The sequence below is a fragment of the Tupaia chinensis genome, unplaced genomic scaffold, assembly GCF_000334495.1.
Source record: "Tupaia chinensis unplaced genomic scaffold, TupChi_1.0 Scaffold143796_1, whole genome shotgun sequence".
Lineage (NCBI taxonomy): Eukaryota > Metazoa > Chordata > Mammalia > Scandentia > Tupaiidae > Tupaia > Tupaia belangeri.
In genome coordinates this window covers 7,547,740-7,559,792 of record NW_006203646.1, presented here as the reverse complement: position 1 = coordinate 7,559,792, position 12,053 = coordinate 7,547,740, and the positions used below count along the sequence as shown (strand labels likewise).

Here is a 12,053-nt window from a genome sequence, read left to right as displayed (position 1 = left end):
AAGTTATTCATATTTTTCACAGGCAATAGAATTTTCCAGTGATCCAAACAATTATGTGCCATCTCCTAATGTCAGCTGAACGATTCCTTAGAGGTTTGTTTAGGGAACAGTAGATGGCATAGTGGTTATATGGCTGGACGCCCACATGGCTGGCCACAGTTCAAGTCCCATATCCAGCAGCTCGAAATTCACTTTGGGCACATGTGTGTGCATGCCAAAATCTCAAGAGAATGGAAGAGAAAGGGATTGTGGCACGGTCTTTCTCTTGGGGAGTGACTTCTCGCTTTCTGTCTCTCTGCCAGGCACATGTGCCCTATAGCAAAAATCTCTCAAAAAAAGAAAAAAAAAGAGGTTTGTTTGTTGATCTACATTAGAGAAATGGGATATGGGAAAGGCTAAGAGATTGCTTTCCCCATAACACAGGATTCAGTATCCTACTTCCATACAAAATGCTACTAACCTCAAAAGTACAAAAGTCAAACAACAAATTTGTTCTATAAAGAAAGACACATCTTGGGGGCCAGCATGTGGCATAGTGGCTAAAGCACTGGATTCCCACATGGCCAGCTGCAGTTCAATTCCTGGATCCAGTGGCTTGAAAACCATGCACACATGCATACATGCCCAAAATACCAAGAGAAGAATGGAGGAGAAGGGATTGGGACATGGCCATCTCCTCTGGGGGTGATTTCTCACTTTCTCATTTTCTTTCTCCAGCGAGCTATAGCAAAAACAAAATACAAAAAAATACAAAACACACATACACATCTGATCCTACGGAATAAAAAGTGGTACATTTCCAACTGCACCTCCACTTTTAGACATAATCTTTGATATGTTCACTGTCTCTCCTAATATAGCTTCAATCTGATTATTTTCCTTCATAGATCAAAATACCAACAGCACGCATAAGAACATATGGTAGAGGGACCAGCCAAGGGCTCTGAGGTAATGCAATTCTCTTAATGCTAGATGCACATGGAAAGGCACTGGTTCATGTCCTGAGGGCTCCCTGTGCACACACTGGGCACACGTGATCAAGACTGGCTAAGGGGACCAGCAGTTGGCATAATGGCTATGTTGCTGGACTCCCAAGTAGTTGACTGTGGTTTGAGTCCAGGACCCAGTAGCTTAAACTCATGCCGGGCATGTGTGCGTGCATGCCCAAGGTCCTGAGAAAAGAATGGAGGAGAAGGGATTGCGGTGTGGCCATCCCCACTGGAGAGAGATTTCTCAATTTCTGACTCTCTGTCTCTCTCTGTCTTTCTGGCAAGTGCATGCACCCTATAGCAAAAACCTCCCCCCCACCCCCCAAAAAAAGACTAGCTAAGGCTAGGGATAGATTGCACCATGAAGGCCCTGATGGGACACATGTCTCTATGTCCCTCTTTCTTTCATGGAAGAAATAAATCAACTTAAAAAAAAAAATCCAATGGAAGCTAAAGACTCATCCCTTCAAACAAATCTAACATTTTCTATCTTTATATCAAAGAAGTTAATAATGCACATATTCATTTTTAATCAGCTTTTTTGAAATATAATTCACATACTACATAATTAACTCACTTACAATGTACAATTCAATGTATATTTAGTGTATTCACAAAGTTGTACAGTCATAACCACTATGTAATGCCAGAATTTTTTTCTTTTTAGAGATTTCCGCCATTGGGTGGGTGTGATTGCCAGTGATGAGACAGAGACAGTGAGAGGGAAAGTAAGAAATCAGCCCCTGGCGGGGGTGGGGGGGAGCCATGCCACAATCCTTTCTCCTCCATTCTCCTCCTGGGATCTTGGGCGGGCATGCACACACATGCACCTGGTGTGAGCTTCACCAAGTCCATAACTTGAGTTGGCCATGTGGGAGTCGGCCATGTGGGAGTCCGGCAATGTAACCACCACACCATCTGCTGGCCCTTTTTTTATCCCTCCAGAAAGAAACCCTGTACCCAAAATGGTTACTCTCTACCCCAATCCATTCCACTCTTTCAGCAGCCTCTGGGAACCACTAATCTACTTTTTCCCTCTATGGACTTGCCTTTTCTGGACACTTTACTTCAATGGAATCTACAATATGTTGTCTTTAGTACTTTTTCATTTAGCATAATATTTTAGGGTTCATGTTGCAAAGGTTGGTACTCCATTCCATTTTATTGCCACATCATGTTTCATTGTCTGAATATACCACATTCTGTTTATCCGTTCATCAGTTGATGGACGTTTGGGTTGTTTCCAGCTTTGGGCTGCTATGACTAATGCTATTAACATTCATATAAAAGCATTTGTGTGGATGTATGGTTTAATTTCTCTGGGGTAGAATTGCTGGATAACTCTACATTAACCTTTCAAGTAACCACTAAATTGTTCTCCTAAGTGGCTTCATCATTTTGCATCCCTACTAACAATGTATATGGATTTCAACTTCTCCATATGCTCATCAGCGCTTACTCTTGTCTGTCTCATGGCTGTGGCCATCCTAGGAGGTGTGACGTACTATCTCATTGTGGTTTTGATTTGCATTTCCCTGACGATTAGTGATGCTGAGCATCTTTTCGTGACCTTATTGGCCATTTGTTATATTTTTGTAGAGAAATGTCTACTTTTATTTTGCCCACTTTTTTTTAATTTTTAAATAATTATTTAATTTTTTAATTATTATTAATTTGTGCTCATCAGAGAGAAACAGAGAGAGAGAAGTGAGAAAGCAAGCCACCAGATCCAGGATTCGAACCACAGTGGGCTATGTGGGAGTCCAATGCTTTAACCACCATAACACCATACCACCTGCTGTCCCCATTTGCCTACTTTTTAATTAGGTTCTTTTCTTTGATAATTGAGGTAGTAAGAGCTCTTTATATATTCTGAAGACCAGTCCCATATGAGCTCAATGGTTTACACTTTCCCCTGTTCTGTGAGTTATCTTTGTGCTTGCTTGCTGTATACAAGCTTTTTAACACTACTATGGGCACTTTCATTTTTCTTCATCAACACAGCTTTATAAGATGAGGATAAGCTGCAATAAAATAATCAAGTAATTTTTCAGGCATTGTTTCAAGAGCTGTAGACGTGATGAGGTAGTTTTCCCCAGATGGATTCCCTGTGCAGACGGAGCTGGAGACCACCTCTGTGGAAACGAAACATTGGCTGATAAGTTACTGAAGTCTGGGGAACAGGGCACAGAGCTGGCAGGGAGCGCCGTCAGGTGCACTGGGAAACTAGTGAGGGGTAAAGGAGGCACGCATGGTCTGGTTGTGTAAAAGCTCATGGAGTGGAGTGAGTTAGCAACCAGCTAAGAGCCCCACACATTTCAATCGAAAGACGATGCCCTGGGCTGGATGGTGGGAGGTGGGGAATGAAGCAAAAAGAACCGATTTTGAGTAGCTCTTGGAGGTAGGATAAATTGACCTCGATGACAGGTTGACTTGAACTATAGCGAGAAGGGGAAATCAAGAATGGAACAGGTGACCGTTTATGGAGAATGCATTTGGGTGTCAGAGAAAGTTTCAAGTTGAACATTTTGTCTGAGATGCCTCTGCAGCAACACAGGAAAGAAGGTAAATGTCGCTTTTTGGAATTCACATGAAAGGTCTCAGCTAGAACTCTACGGATGAGAGTTATTGGCAAGTGAGTTCAAAGCTCTGTGGGGGGAGGGGAAGGACGACAGGTGGCATGGTGGTTAAGGTGCTAGATTCCCACATGGCCAACTGTGGTCCAGTCCTGAATGTGGTGGCTTGCTTTCTCACTTTTCCTTTCTCTTTCTCCGTCTCTCTCCAGTCAAAAAATACCACTACTACTAATAACAATAATAATAATTAATAAAGGGAAATAAACAATCTTTAAAAAAAGTCTGGGGGTAGGCTTGCATATGAAAAAAAAAGTTATGGTTACTGACTCAAGTTGCCTATTTTAAAGCTTAGCTTTTATTAAAGGATTTAAGTTCAACCTATGAATCCTATTATTTCATTTTAAATCTAGCAATTTTTTTATAGAAAGGTAAGAAGAATCACTTTCACTTGTTCTTTGATCACAGCTGAATCATTTCTTAAGTTTAGTAGATTCAATCCTCCCTAAACATTTCATGGGCTTAATCAAATTTCCTTAGACATTTCAAACTACAATTATGAATTGAATATGTCTTATTTTTGCAAATATTTAAAATGCCCAACAGGACAGTCTTACAAATGTAAAAAGCAAAATCTTTCTAAACGCGTAAGCAACTGTCATAAATTAATTATCTAAACTTATAAACGTAGCAAATCAGAATCTTTTGGCCATTTCAGAAACCTTAAATCCTATACAAAGCAGAACAAGGATCTCAGAAGCTTCTATGCTGTATTTGGTTCTTCATTATCTGAATATTTGTTTATATTTCCTTTCTGGAGTTACAGATTTTTCTCCTCCAACAAAGATCAGAATTTTCCCCAAAATATTGATAATGGCAACCAGTCTACGTCACTCTAAAATCCGTTGTCTTACCCCTAAGTTTTCAGGTATTTATTGACAGGAGACATTAACAAATGATGGTCATGTGGACAAATGATATTATGTAGAGCAGTGGAACCCAACCTGTTTGGCACCAAGAACCAATTTCATGAAAGACAGTATTTCCATGGATGAGGGGGTGGGTTTGGTTTTGGGATGATTCAAGCACATTACATTTACTGTGCACTTTATTTCTATTAGGATTGCATTGTGATATATAATGAAATAATTATACAACTCACCTTAATGCAACACTTGCAGCCTCTCCCCAGTGCTTGCATCACTGCCTCAGCTCCACCTCAGATCATCAGGCATTGGACTCTTATAAGGAGCGTGCAACCTAAATCCCACACAGGCACAGTTCACAATAGGGTTTGCGCTCCTATGAGATGCTAATGCCACCTTCAATCTGACAGGAGATGGAACTCAGGCCTCAGGCAGCAAAGAAGTGGTGGGAAATGGCTATAAATACAGATAAAGCTTCGCTCCTCACCTGCTGCTCACCTCCTGCTGCATGGTCCAGGGGACTCTTGATCTTGAGAAAAGGCATGGAGAAAACATAGTAAGTCAAGGATCGAGACTGGAGGCTAATACCTAGACTGAGGATAGACCATGTGAAAACCAGTAGAAGAAACTACTTTAACTGTCAAATAAAACATGAAACTCCTTATCAATCTCTTAATTTGGGGAGGAAGGATTTTACACATTATCCCAGCAAATGCTGCCTGTCCAGTCTTAATACCTACCAATCACTGTGTGTGCTTGAACATGCTGCTCAGCTTTGCCAAACTCAAGCTCCCACAGGCTTAAAGAGGGGATTGAATTTCTAATATCCTTTCTAAATTTAACATCTAATGAGTCAGGGAGCATGGTAAGCAAAACAGTGCATATAAGAAAATGCATGTTTGGAAGAAAGTAAGCAGGCCAGTTAGACTAGAAGAGATAACTGTTTCCAGTGAAGATTATTGCACACTGTAACCTTTAAAACAGGGGGTCTTAAACTTCAGTGTGCATTAAGACTCATCTGAGACAGTGTAACTTAAATGCAGACTAAATAAATATATTTTAAAATGTAAGTTTTAGTCACTTTCTCCCTTGACAGTTGGGATGTAGAGCTAGGTTTGACCACAGTAACCTGGAAATCTTTACTTTGAAGTCCTAAATTCTAACTATTGGAAACAGAAGCTGTTCCTCCAACATATACTGCAGAGAACAATGTTAAGATGCAGTAAATTGGGACCAGCGGTTGGCGTAATGTCTATGTCGCTGGACTCCCATGTAGTCGACCACGGTTCGAGTCCTGGACCCGGTGGCTTAAACTCATGTCAGGCATGTGTGTGTGCATGGCCAAGATCCCAAGAGAAGAAGGGATTGGGGCATGGCCATCCCCCCTGGGGGGGGAATTTCTCACTTTCTGTCTCTCTGTCTCTCTCTTTCTGGTGAGAGCACACACCCTATAGCAAAAACCTCTCAAAAAAAAAAAAAATGCAGTAACTTGACAACTGGCAAAATACTGAGGCTGCAGTGGTCCCCAAAAGTCAAAAACCACAAGTCTTAGTTCAGAGTTCAGAGTTCTCCAGAGAAACAGAACCAAAATTAACTAACAGACCTCACCAGAATATAGAAGGTGGGGGGAGATTCCAAAAGGAGGTGTGGCAAAGAGGGTTGATGGTGTCCCACATGTGCATTCCACCTTCTACTCCAATAAGAGAAGCCTCCATTTTCCACCTGAGCACACAGCCACCAGGAATAAAGACTACAGTTTCAACACCCCGCCCTTTGCCATTAGGTATGGCTAAATTCTGGCTAAAGACATGTAAGCACAAGATTCTATAAGTTCTGCGAAGTATCCTTCAAGAGCAGGGATGAGCTCTTGCCCTCCCCCTCCTCCTCCTCTGGCTAGAATGTACCAGTAGATAAAGTCCCAGTAGCCATAAGGTCAATGAGACAACCTCAGGAAGGAAGCCCTACACCTCAGAGCAACCAAAGAAAACCTGACTCCAAGACAACAAACTGATCACTTCTATAATTCTTTTTTTTTCTTTATTTGCTGGAGTGTGTGTGTGCTTACTAGAAAGTGACAGAGAAAGAGAAAGAAAGGGAGAGAGGAAAACACTCCCTGTGGAGCAGGGTCACACCACAATCCCTTCTCCATTCCTCCATCCTGTCAGGATTTGGGGTGTGTGTGCACATCCACCCTATGCTTTTCATGCTGCCAGGTCTGGGACTCAAACTGCTTAGTGGCCAGGTGGGACCCAGCTCCCTTAATCACAGGGCTAGCAGCTCAACCTCTATAATTCCTGAAAGTGAGAAAAAAAGTTAAGCTTATTTGGGGTTTTCTGTTAAAACCTAATTTTAACTAATGTAGCCAGTAATAATAACTAGTGCTTATTGAGAACCTGCTATGTACCCGGCACTGTTGTAAGTGGCTCACATCGTTAGCTCGGAGCATCTTCACCACAATCCACATTTTACAGATGAGGGAACTGACGCATGGCAAAGCTATGCAAGTTTCCCTAGGTCCCCAGGTGAGTGAGTGGCTGAGCCAGGACCCCAGTGCAGGCTGACTAGGTCTATAGTGCGTGATCCCAACCATTATGCTGTGGTGTCTCCTGATTCCAGAGGTCAAGTCCTCAGCCATCATCCATCTATCCACCCATTCTGCAAATAAGCAAATGCCCGGGCACTGGGAACTTTATGATGCACCATAGAGACAGCCCTCACAGAGCTTATGACAACATGTCCATGAGTACCTCCCAGAACCCAAGTACAGGTCCAACCATAAGACCCTGGGGAGCCACCATTAGAGGCGGCAGGACCCACCATTAGAGTCTCTGCTCTAACTGCTCCCAGCATCCATTGCTCGGTCCCAACGGGCACGTTCACTGGAGAGAAACTGACCAGCATCATTTGAGCCAGAGGCCTAACAGCAGCATGGTCCGAATCAGGGGACATACGGCCAGTAGGTGGCGTGGTGGTTAAGGTGCTGGACTCCCACGTGGCCAGCCACAGTTTGAGTTCTGGACGTGGTGGCTTACTTTTTTTCTCTCTCTGATGAGTGCATATATCCTGTAGCAAATTAAAAAACAATAATAATGATAAAATAAGTAATTCTTTTTTTAAAAAAATCAGGGAACTCTCGTAGATTAGAGGCCCAATCACAGGGATCTAGCCCTAAGTGTCTACCTGTTCCCAAAGAAGGGCAGTCACTGGAAATCACTCCCAGAGCTACCTATCACACACACACACACACACCATAAAAAGGGAAAGGAAAGAGCAGAAGGAAGGGAAAGCCTTTCTAGAACTGTGACTGCCAGAGGTGCCCAAGCCTGGTTCTTCAAGGCCTGGTGGGAGATAATGACCAAACTGGGGCTGGACTGAATGGAACGACTGATTGTGGGGGCGTGTGGACAGGGGAGTGGGAAGCAGAGTGGCCAAGGGTGAGAAAGAGGGTCAAAGAGCCTGGGCAAGCGACTATGGAAAAACTTAGTTTTGTGGTTTTTGACCACAGTTCCATTTCTGGCACTCTGATAATAATCTTAAATATGAAAAAAAAAAAGTTTCATGTTCAAAAATATTTACTTAGAATCTCCTCTCCCCCAATATCTAACTACTAGGGATTAAAGTAAGTAAACTATGATAGTAATAACAGTAGCTAATATTTATTAACCACTTATGATATTCCAAGTATTATGTTTTGGGTTTTTATTTAAATAATTATTTTTTATTTAATTTTATTCATTTATTTATTTTACTTTGACCAGAGAGAGACACAGAGCGAGACAGAAGAGGGAAAGTAAGAAAGCAAGCCACCAGGTCCAGGATTCTAACTGTGGTTGGCCATGTGGGAGTGTCCAGTGCCTTAACCACCATGCCACCTGCTGGTCCCCTCCAAGTATTGTTAGGCATTTATTTGTCACCACCCATTTTCAACAAGCTTAAAAGTGAAATAATTCGCTAATACATCCAAGCAAGTAAGGAGTGAAGCCTAGATTTGCACCCAGTTCTGACAGCTCAGCCAACAGTCCTAAGCACTGCAGTAAACTATACTACAGTACTTGGAGTGCTACAAAGTCATTAAAAATGGCAACTGTGGGGGGCCAGTAGTGGCTTGGTAGTTAGGGTGCTAGACTCCCACTTGGCCAACTATTACTCGAGTCCCAGACCTGATGGCTTGCTTTCTCACCTTCCCTCTCTCCCTATTTGGTAAGCACATGTGCCCTACAGCAAATTTTAAATAATAATAAAGGAAATAATTCTTTCAAAAAATGGCTACTGTAAAAACTATATAACATGCAGAAAATTTCTGATAAGGCATTTTTTTAATTATTTACTTAATTTTATTTATTCATTCACTTATTTTAATTTGACCAGCGAGAGAGAGGGAAGTGAGAAAGCAAGCCACCAGGTCCAGGACTCGTACCATGGTCAGCCACGTGGGAATGTCCAGCGCCTTAACCACCATGTCACCTGCTGGTCCCTGATAAGGCACTTGTAAAGAGAGATACAAAATTGTACATGAAGGATGTTTTTAAACCACGAGTTCACACACACCCACACATGAAATATAGAGGCTGAGGCTATTAGTCCAAATCTAATGAGGAAAGAGAAACCACACAGTAATTTGAAAGGGAAATACGAAGATTTATTAATTATAACAGAGCACTCTAGAAACAAGGACTTGCCTAGTAAGAAGAAAACCTGAAGAATAAAAGAAGAGCAAATAAAAGGAGTAGTCACTACCTCTAGGGCTAAGACAAACCACCAGGGAAGGAAAAACACCTGGTCAGAGGAACCTGGTGCTGAAAAGGCTGCATCACAGTAGCCTAGCACTGAACACGAATGCTGTTTTTTTTATTTGTTTTGTTTTTTTCCTTTTATTTTATTTTTTTTTTTTGAGAGGTTTTTCTATAGGGTGGATGTGCTCCCCTGAAAGACAGAGAGAGAAAGAGAGAAATCACCCCCCCAGTGGGGATGGTCACGCCCCAATCCCTTCTCCTCCATTCTCCTCTCGGGATCTTGGGCATGCACGCACGCGCCCGGCGTGAGTTTAAGCCCCCAGGTCCTGGACTTGAACCGTGGTCGACTACATGGGAGTCCAGAGACATAGCCATTACGCTAACTGCTGGTCCCTGAACATGAATGCTGTTTTGAAAAATATTTAAGTGCAACTTATATGGGAAACGTGGAGCTTTTATCCATACCAGTTGATTATGGAACCAACATCGTGTACTGCCTTATTCAGATACCCAGCTCTTTTTTTGTTTTGTTTCTTTTTTTTTTTTTTAAATTTATTCATTCATTTATTTTAATTTGACTGAAGAGAGAAGGACACAGAGAAAGAGAGGAAAGGTGAGAAAGCAATCCTCCAGGTCTGGGACTTGAACTGTGGTTCACCATGGGGGAGTGTCCAGCACCTTAACCACCATGCCACCTGCTGGTCCTCTACCCAGCTGTTTTCTGAGTACATGTCTGAGCTCCCCAACTAGAAGATATTCTGTTAGGGCAAGGATTATATTCCATCCTCCTCCTCTAGCCCACACCACACAGAGTTATACACAGTGTGCTCAATAATTTACTGGGATACGTGAACTCTAGAGGAGCACTCCTATTAAACCCTGCTTTCCCCATTACTTTTATTCTACTTTTTCTATTGTATAAGCAAAAAAAAAAAAAAAGAGAGAGAGAAAAGAAAAGAAAAAACTTATTAAGGAAAATACAAACATAGAACAAAAGGAGAAAACTATCAATCTTTCTGGTATCCAGAAATATTTCTTACACACAAACAGCAGGGTTTTTTTTTCTTTTTTAAAAAACATAAATGTACACACAAAGTCCTATATGCAATTCTATATCCTGCATTTTTTATTTAATATAAAAAAGCATTTCTTTGGGGCTGACAGGTGGCGCAGTGGTAAAAGGCACCGGACTCCCATGTGGCCGACAGTGACTCAAGTCCAGGACCTGGCGGCTTACTTTCTTACTTTCTCTCTCTTTGTCCCTCTCTGGTCAAATTTAAATAAAGTAAAATAAAATAATTATTTTTAAAAAAATTTCTTCAACCCATAAAGTCTTGGAACAGCTGATGGTGAATTATTATATGTTGAAAATGGTTATGCTGATGTTGAAACTACCCTTAAATGTTGACTCCACAATATCTTTCTGAAGATATTTTACTTAATAGTTGTTTCACTTTAAAATTTACTTAACCACTTCCCTTTTGGAACTTTTAGGCTCTTTTTTATCTTTCTTATTATAAACAATCCCATAATAAATATCATTGTGCTTAAATGTTTTTTTCTGTTAGGCCCATTTCCTAAAATGGCTGTCCCACGTGTGAAATTACAAAATTGATACATTACGAATGTGTTTAAAGCCACTGAGGAAATTAAAGACCACAGGACGGCTGCTTCTAAACATGGAAACTGGAAGCTGTTTTTTCAACAAGACACAAACGCAAAGCTCCTTCTTTGCCTTCCAGTACCTCCAAAACAAGAACGCTTGCTCACCTATCACCAACCACCCTCCTCCTTCCCCTTCCCCTCTCCTCCACTCTGGCCCTACAGGACTGCAGGACCCTAGGCTAGTCCCATCTGTCCTCTGGGCCTTCCTTGTCCCCATGCTGCCTTGTAAAGGGACTAGAGGAGCTAGACTTGGATATTCCCTATGATCTTTCTGAGAGAGGAGAATGACTCGCAGGGGCTGGGTAGGGGGTGGTGGTCTCGCGGTGGGCAGGGCCGCTTAAAGCAATAGAACTACAGTTTAGAGCCCAGGGAGGGCCCAAGACACCGCTAGCCCACCGCTAGATCGACCCCGGGACTGGCTCCTGGACCGTCTCAGTCCCAGCCTTTTTTCCATCTCGCTGAAGACCTCCACTTCCTCACGGTTCACCTCGTCCACCCTGCAGGGCTTGTCCCGATCCCCGATTCTTCCCAGCAAAGGAGTTGCCCAAGCCCTTGGGGTCTCCTTTCCTCCTCCTCTTTTTTACCTCACCGATCAAGCCTGTCCCAGTCTCCATAGTTAGGGGTCTCTGCCACCCCCAGGATTTGGACTACCTTTCAAGGCACCCCTGTCCTGCAGCAGACCCTCATCACCTCCTCCGCATCTTTTCCCACATATCTGTTATGGGATTGTCTCTCTGCCTTTCCCGCCACGATTAGCTTTCTGTCCCGTTTCTCCCACCTTCGCCGCCATTGGCCTGGGGGGTCATCTGACCCTGGTCCTTTCGTTTTGCCCCCCAGCCCCGGTCGCGTCACAAGACCTCTATCCCCTTTAGGTCTTCCCTTCTATGCTCCTCCCCTAGGTCTGCCCCTCTGCGCCCCGGCCCCTGTCTGTACTCTGTCCGCTCCTGAATATGTTCTTCTGCTCCAGGAGTCTGTCCCTCAGACCACCGAGGCCCCTGCTCACCATTCCTCCCCCGGATCGGCGACTCTGCGGCCCGTTCCCTCCCTCTCCCAAGCAACTCTTCCCTTTTCCACTTTCTCTACTTTGAACCCATCCCAGCAGAGTCCAGGAAGTAGCCTGGCGCCTGGGACTGACCGCAGCGGCGCCCAATAGAGCGCGGCAGCGGC

The 12,053-nt window shown here is 43.1% G+C and overlaps 1 long non-coding RNA gene across 1 annotated transcript; it reads right to left on the bottom strand.

The window, feature by feature from the left end:
- Positions 1–2,789: 2,789 nt before the first annotated feature.
- On the bottom strand, positions 2,790–11,990 carry LOC102481946 (uncharacterized). The gene is made up of 4 exons (XR_336943.3): positions 11,890–11,990; positions 4,976–5,017; positions 4,725–4,822; positions 2,790–3,124 (listed from the first exon to the last, which is right to left on the bottom strand). It is a non-coding gene; the product is annotated as an uncharacterized LOC102481946 (long non-coding RNA).
- Between the last annotated feature and the right edge of the window lie 63 nt (positions 11,991–12,053).